Source organism: Gossypium arboreum, chromosome 2 (assembly GCF_025698485.1).
Source record: "Gossypium arboreum isolate Shixiya-1 chromosome 2, ASM2569848v2, whole genome shotgun sequence".
In the NCBI taxonomy this organism is placed as follows: Eukaryota; Viridiplantae; Streptophyta; class Magnoliopsida; order Malvales; family Malvaceae; genus Gossypium; species Gossypium arboreum.
Genome location: NC_069071.1, coordinates 101,031,906 through 101,039,456, shown reverse-complemented (window position 1 = coordinate 101,039,456; position 7,551 = coordinate 101,031,906). Strand labels below are relative to the sequence as shown.

General features: G+C 39.1%; 1 non-coding gene across 1 annotated transcript; it reads left to right on the top strand.

The window, feature by feature from the left end:
- The first annotated feature begins 6,551 nt into the window (after positions 1-6,551).
- Positions 6,552-6,658, top strand: LOC128289554 (small nucleolar RNA R71). Its single transcript, XR_008279199.1, has one exon. It is a non-coding gene; the product is annotated as a small nucleolar RNA R71 (small nucleolar RNA).
- The last annotated feature ends 893 nt before the right edge of the window (positions 6,659-7,551 follow it).

Here is a 7,551-nt window from a genome sequence, read left to right as displayed (position 1 = left end):
AATAATAGGATTCGTCTTAGGTTTCATTCCCCTTAGGTATTTAGGGGGTTTAGTTCATACTAATGAAATAAAACATCTCAAAAGCATAATGATAACAAAACATAAGAAAACCCAAAACTCCTGAAGGAACTTGAAGGGAGATCTTCAGTTTTGATGATGAATCCAGCTTCTGAGATGGATCAATCGGCTTTCTTTGAGTAATTCCTCGCTTCCTACTCTGTGTCCCCCTTCTAAGTGCCTCCTCAGTGTTTAAATAGGCTTTAGAATGCCTAAGATCCCCCAAAATTGGCCTTTTCTGAATAGGGTTATACTTGGGCTCGGCATGGACATGCCCGTGTGCGATAACTCCAGCTTGTGGTTAAGGCTGTTGAATAGGCACAAGCGTGTAGTATACCCGTGCAAGTCGTGCTTCAATCCTGCCAAAGGGACACGATCGTGTGATACAGCCGTGTGAGAAAGTCCAGGCCGTGTTGATTTCCCATGTGGGTCCATTTTCTCTGTTTTCGGCCCGTTTCTCGTTCTTTTTACTCTTCTATGCTCACCTAAGTATAAAACATGAAATTAAAGGATTAGAAGCATCGAATTCACCAATTCTAAGGAGAAACCATCCATAAATGTGCTAAGCATGGGATAAAAATATGTATAAATTACGGTTTATCAAATACCCCCACACTTAAGCATTTGCTTGTCCTCAAGCAAAAATCCTCAACTCATAATCAAAATAAATTCTTCTCAATTTATAATCCCTATCAATAATATCGCAAAATAATCCATAAGTACTCATACATTGAAAATTCAACTAAAAGTACATTAAAGTTTCAAGCATTCCAAGTTGAGTATTTTATCACGAAAACATAGGTGTCTCCCCTCATCTAAATGATTACCTTTGATCAAAATATCAAAGAGTTTAACATCCTCACTAAAGATTCACTCAAATCACTCAAGGTGTTTAAGGACATCAATAAAAGCACTCATTAGTCAATATGAAAAGTTATTACCATATGCTTGCTTGAAAATCAAATCTCCACCACTATATATTGAGCTGATACGTCAATCAAAAAGGTATTTTTAGAGGGTTGTAACGTGGCTTTGGTTAGAGGGTGTGGTCACAAGCTGAGAGAAGATGTTAGAATTGAGATTGAATTGAAAAGTTACCTAGCTAGAAAAATAACTAGTCATCAGTTGAATACAAGTGAGCTTTTTCTCAGAATATGAAATTAACAATCAAGCTCAAAAAAAGAAAACAAATTACTACTAATATGTTTGTAAGTATTATTTTTTTTAGAACAAGTCAAATATTTAGAAGCACAAAACATAACTAAGCAATTTGTTCAAATCAAATCTCGATAAAAATAGGGATCAAATTAGGGGATTTCAACAATAATGGGTTATGGGTTAATATTGAGGGTAACTCAATTAATGGTTTGTTAGGATCAAAAGGGGTTCACTAAGGGTTAATTATGGAGGTAGGCTTTTGTGGAGTGAGTGGGTTAAACCTAAGTGCCTTTATCATCTTGACATATCAAATCAAATGGTGTGGTCTTGATATGCATAATCAAGCAAGTTCTAGAATAACAAATCAAAACTGACACACTCACAATGAAAGTGAGCATGAAAGGAATAAAATATGCTCTAAAGGCTCAATATCTCACAAAAATTATGGCTTTTTGATGTTCAAACTTGTGAATTTCAACTCAAGATAATACCTAAACTTAGGGAAACAACCTAAAAGTTTTTAATTCTTCAAAAATCAACTTACCATGCTTGATTCCCTAATGTTTTAAAGTTTAAACAATCAATGCATAAATACCTAAATTTTAATTCAAGACATATCAATAAAAATTATAAATTAATCAAAATTCATTCTAATAGTGATATGAGTGATTCATGTGAGAATAAGACAAAATTCAGGGATTTCTAATGATGATATAAAAGACCCCCCACACTTAAGATGTACATTGCCCTCAATGTACAAAGAAAGATATATTGACAAAGATAGATTTATAATCATAAGATAGGAAGATAAGTGAAACTTCCTGAATGATGAATGAACTCCTTGAATTGGAGTCATAGAGAATAAACGGCCAAAGCAATGATAAAGGTGGAAGAGGATACTCCAGTGGTGGTAGAAGTTGGGTTCCACAAATGCTACGCCAAAAGAATATTATATCTCATGTTGGCTATGTTCGTGGTGGAGCAGGGCATGGCAGTCGTGGAGAACCTTTCCCAGTGGAGTTTCAAGTTCCTAAGTAATAGTGAGCTTTGGAGCTCTTTATAACGGTGATAGAATCAGGAAATTTTTAGGAAATATATAAAGAAGAATAATTACTCGTAATGAAATAGCCGAAATTTAAAATTGTAAAAACATAATTATAAACCTAATAAAAATAAGCTTAAAGAAAAATAAAAAGTAGTCTTAAAACAGAATAAAAGTAACAACATAAAATAATAAATAAAAGTTTTTAAACATCTTCATCGCCAGATGGTTCGCGAGGTGGGGGTGGCGATGAGATGTGGAAGTGCTGACAAATCTGCTGTAGAGTAGCATCGATGTTATCGAAGCACTAAAAACACTGCTGCTCGAATCGAGTAAGGCGCTTAGAGATGTCAGCGTATGAAGCCACCGCATGAACTGGACGAGAGGGGGATGGTGGCTGAAACGGTGGGTCCTCATGACGTGGAGGGACATCATCAGTACTGTCCTCTGGATCCTTCTCCTCGGTGGACTGGATGAGGCGGTACTGAGGAGGGTAGGTGTCACGTCGTTTCTCGATCATCCTCATACTTAGCATGCTCGAGATGCCCTGTGGGGACATTTGGCCGATGAAAGTAAGGGAGGATGATTGGGCTGCTATTTTGAGGAGCCCGAAGTGTCGAGCCAGTAGAGTCACATAGGGCAAGATAGAGATGACCCCTCTCTTGTGCCGCTTCGTCTGGTGGCGAATGGAGAGGGCAATAAAGTAGGCGAGGTCGATGACATGCCCATTCGCCATACTCCATAAGAAATAGGCATCGTGGGTGGTGACGACACCGGTGCTCTCTCATCTCCCTGTCAGAGTGTGAGCCAAGATAGCGTGTAGATACCTCAAGGATAAAGGAAGAGCCGATGCCTTGGAGCAGCTAAGATCGTAGGTGGCTGAGGCAGGGATGAGGTCCCTCTAGCATTTTGAGAGGGAGTAGTGGATGTGGTGGTGGAGGGTATTGAGTTCATTATCGTCCATGAATTCCTCCGTGTATAGCCCTAATGTAATCCTGAACTCGGGTACACTCAACTGGCGTACTAGACCACTGAGGCAGAACTGGACCGTTCCAGGATTGTCAAAGTTGGTCATGACGGTCTGAAGATGAAACGTCGAGCAGTGTTCCAATGTGAACTTGAGATACGTCGACTCGACGATCTCAAAGAAGAGCCCTCACGAGTCAGTAGTCAGGAGGGCTCAGACTGCGTCAGCCAATTGAATCTATTCGAGTGTGGCCCAGTTAATGCAGCAGCCCACACCTAGGGGTCGGGCCTATAATATCTAATATAACTCCTTCTGGGCTCCCAAGGGAACTTGGAGGAATGGGTACTTAATCTCCGTGGTAGGACCTGAGGATGACGCTACTCCTTTCCTCTTCTTCGAGGCGGAAAGAGCGGTCTTCTTACCACGTGAGGACAATATTGTACCTGCATTTAAAAATCGAAGTTCAACCAATATGCCACAAAAATAGTATGGAAAATCAAGACTAAATATGAATATTTCATGAGATTTATGTGCTAGATGCTACAAACTAAAACAACTAAATATATCAAGTTATAGGTTATGGGAATAATGAATGAATGCATGTGGGTAAGCATAAATTTCATGGAAACAAGGAAAAATGAAAGAGTATAGCATAATGTAGTAACTAAAATGACAAAATTTTTATAAAACAAGCATGAGTATTTTAATATTCTAACTATGAATATTCACTCAAAATAGTTCAATAGAGTAGAGAAATCATGAAATAATAAACATATATAAAGAAAATAGAGAGAAAAGAGTAATCAAACGCAAAAAGAAGGAGCTTGGGGCGCAGGAATCGCTGTTGTAAGCGGCGCACGGGCTAGAGGGTAGGGCATGTGGAGTTGTAGCGGCTGGGGTTAGGGATTTTTGGGGAGGGAGATGATGAATAGTGAGGGGCTTATATAGATTTTGGGGCACACGCTTGTGTATATAGGTCTACGCCCGTGTTTGTTTTGACAGTGTCGACCACGAGTGGATGGCACGAGCGTGTCGCACATCCGTGTTACATTCTTAGTTTCAACCACAGTTTCAAGGCATGGGCATGCCTCACGCCCGTTTTATTTTGGTAGTTTCGCCCACGGCCATGTCGCACAGCCGTGGCAACTTATCGCATCCCATGTTGGGGAAAAAATCTTGCCTTGTTTTCATACAGCCTAATGCACGCCCGTGTGCCTGGCTGTATGGGCTTTAGCAAGCCTACGTTCCATGATTTGGTTAGTATGTTAGATGATAAAAACTAAAATTTAAAGAAATTAACACTGTTAGTGCTCGGGTTGCCTCTCGAGAAGCGTTTATTTATAGTCTAAGCTCGACTTACCTTTCTTCTGCATGGTCAAGGTGGTGTGAGGAGTTTACATTCCTCATCCCTGCTATCAAATTTATCAACATAAGGTTTAAGACGGGTATTGTTTACCTTAAATGTGCCAAATTTGGGATGAATTACCTCTACTGTACCATATGGGGAAATACTGAGTACTGTAAGAGGAATTTCTTCATTATGTTCAGGAGTGGCAATGCGAGGATCTTCATTATGTCCAACCTTAAGTTGATTTGGTGTGGTATTGAGCTTGTCCTGGCTCGATTTTGATTTATCGGGTGTTCTCGGTTTCTGTGTCCGCCATTCATCTAGCTTCTCGATTTTTAGCCTTTGTTCTTCATAGATAGGTCCTTTGTTGTTGTTTGAACACGGCTCATATGTGTTCTTCGAAACTATTTCCTGTATAGAGGGTGTCACCACATGATCAGTACTAGTAGAATGTTTTATACAACCACCTTCAATTTTTGATGTGTTACTCGAATTACAAGCTTGAAGGGTGATTGTTTCGCCTCCCACACGAAGTGTGAGTTCACTTGTACCAACATCAATAATGGTTCTAGCAGCCGCTAAAAAGGGTCGTCCTAAAATTAAAGGTGCGTTACTATCCTCTTCCATGTCTAGAACAACAAAGTCTACTGGGTATATAAATTTTTCGATCTTAATAAGAACATCTTCAATGATACCCCAAGGAAATCTAATGCTTTTATCAGCCAATTGAATGCTTATTCTAGTTTGTTTGGGTTTCCCAAGACCTAGCTGTTTAAACATTTTATAAGGCATAACATTAATGCTTGCCCCTAATTCAGCCAATGCATTATGAATATCTAAACTACCAATTAAACAAGGAATCGTAAAACTCCCTGGATCCTTCAATTTTTTGGGTAGCTTATTCTGTAATATGGCTGAGCATACTGCATTCAACTCCACATGTGATGCCTTATCCAACTTTCTTTTATTTGTTAAAAGCTCCTTTAAAAACTTTACTGCATTTGGCATCTGCGAAAAGGCTTCAATAAATGGTAAGCTAATATGTAGTTTCTTTAAAAGTTTAAGGAATTTACCAAATTGTTCATCTGATCGGTCCTTCCTTGTTGCATTAGGGTATGACACACGAGGTTTATATTATGTACTCACCAGCTTTGGGCCATTTTGGCCTACCTTATTCTTACATTTGCTTACCACCTTTTCTGGCCTTGGTTTTGCAACTAAACCTTCCTCATCTTGAATGGCAATCGCGTTGAGTTGGTCCCTTGGGTTAGATTCAGTATTGCTTGGCAGGCTACCTTGTGGAAGTTTGGAAATCAACTTGGCGAGCTGTCCAGTCTGAGTTTCGAGCCTCTGGATTGATGCTTTTTGATTTTTGAGTGTCGTCTCGATATTCTAAAAAAGAGTTTCTGACACCGAGATGAATTTGGTTAGTATCTCCTCAAGGTTCGGCTTTTTCTCTTGCTGGTACGGTGGTTGTTGAAAGCCTGGAGGGGTGGTGGTCTGTGATTTCCTTGGCCTCCCCATGAAACATTTGGGTGGTTCCTCCAACCTGCATTGTAAGTATTGCTATAAGGAATGTTTTGAGATCAAGGATTGTTACCCATGTAATTTAACTGCTCGTTCTCCATGTTGTGGCCATAAGGTGGGTATTCTGAACTGCTTGATCCACCTCCACTTGTTTCTCACTATATTACTGGGTGAACTTGTGAAGAACTAAGAAAACCATTAATTTCCTTATTGAAGAGTTCTACCTGATTAGAGAGCATGGTGACCGAATCGACGTTATAAACGTCGGCTATTTTCGTTGGCTTTGTCCTCATGACTTGCCACTGATAGTTATTTAGTGACATCTCCTCTATAAATTCATAGGCATCTTCAGGTGTCTTATTATTGATGGTTCCGCCAATAGCTACGTAACCATCTGCCGAGTCGAAGGATCCAGGCCATTATGAAAGGTTTGAACCTATAACCAAAGTGGTAACCCATGGTGAGAGCATCTTCTCAAGAGGTCCTTGCGTCTCTCCCATGTATCGTAGAGTGTTTCTAAATCCATCTACACAAAAGAAGAGATATCATTACGTAATTTGGCTGTTTTAGCTGGCAAAAAATATTTTAATAAAAACTTTTCGGTCATTTGTTCCCAAGTAGTGATTGACCTCCGTGGTAACGAATTCAACCATTGTTTAGCTTTGTTTCTCAATGAAAAAGGGAATAACTGAAGGAGAATGACGTCATCAGAAAAGCCATTAATTCTAAATGCATCACATAGTTCCAAAAATTTTGCCAAGTGAGCGTTGGGATCTTCGTCCTGTAAACCATCAAACTGAACAAATTGCTGTATCATTTGAATTGTGTTAGGTTTCAATTCAAAAGTATTTGCAGCTACAGCAGGTCTAACTATGCTCGATTCAGTTCCTGTTAAAGAAGGTTTACCATAATCATACATAGTGCACGAAACAGGATTCTGATTAACAGTAATCGCAGGAGGTAGCAGATTTTCTTGGCTTTCAGTCATCTCCTCGGTTGTGGTTGAAGTATCATCCTCTTACTCTTCTGTGTATCATAAGCTTCACCTTATTTCTCTTTGATTTCTGTGAACTATGCGATCGAGTTCACTATCGAACAGTAATGGTCTTGACTAGTTTCTTCTGGTCATAAACTAGAAAAGCCTGTTAGAAGAAAATAAATGAAAAATTAGAAAAGAAAATAAAATTTTAAATTGCAATAAAAGTAAAATGGCTAAAGTAATAAAAATCGAGTGTTCCTAATATCCTAGTTCCTCAGCAACGGCACCAAAAACTTGGTACGTGATATTCATGACAGGTTTTAAAGATTTATGAAAGAATCGTTCTTGAGACTAACTTATTATCACGATTAAAGCAAGTGTACCTAGTGAACAGTAGTATAGTTCAGCGAGACCGGATTGTCGAACCCAAAGGAACTACGAATACTAGTATTTACTTTCTTTTTTATTATCTG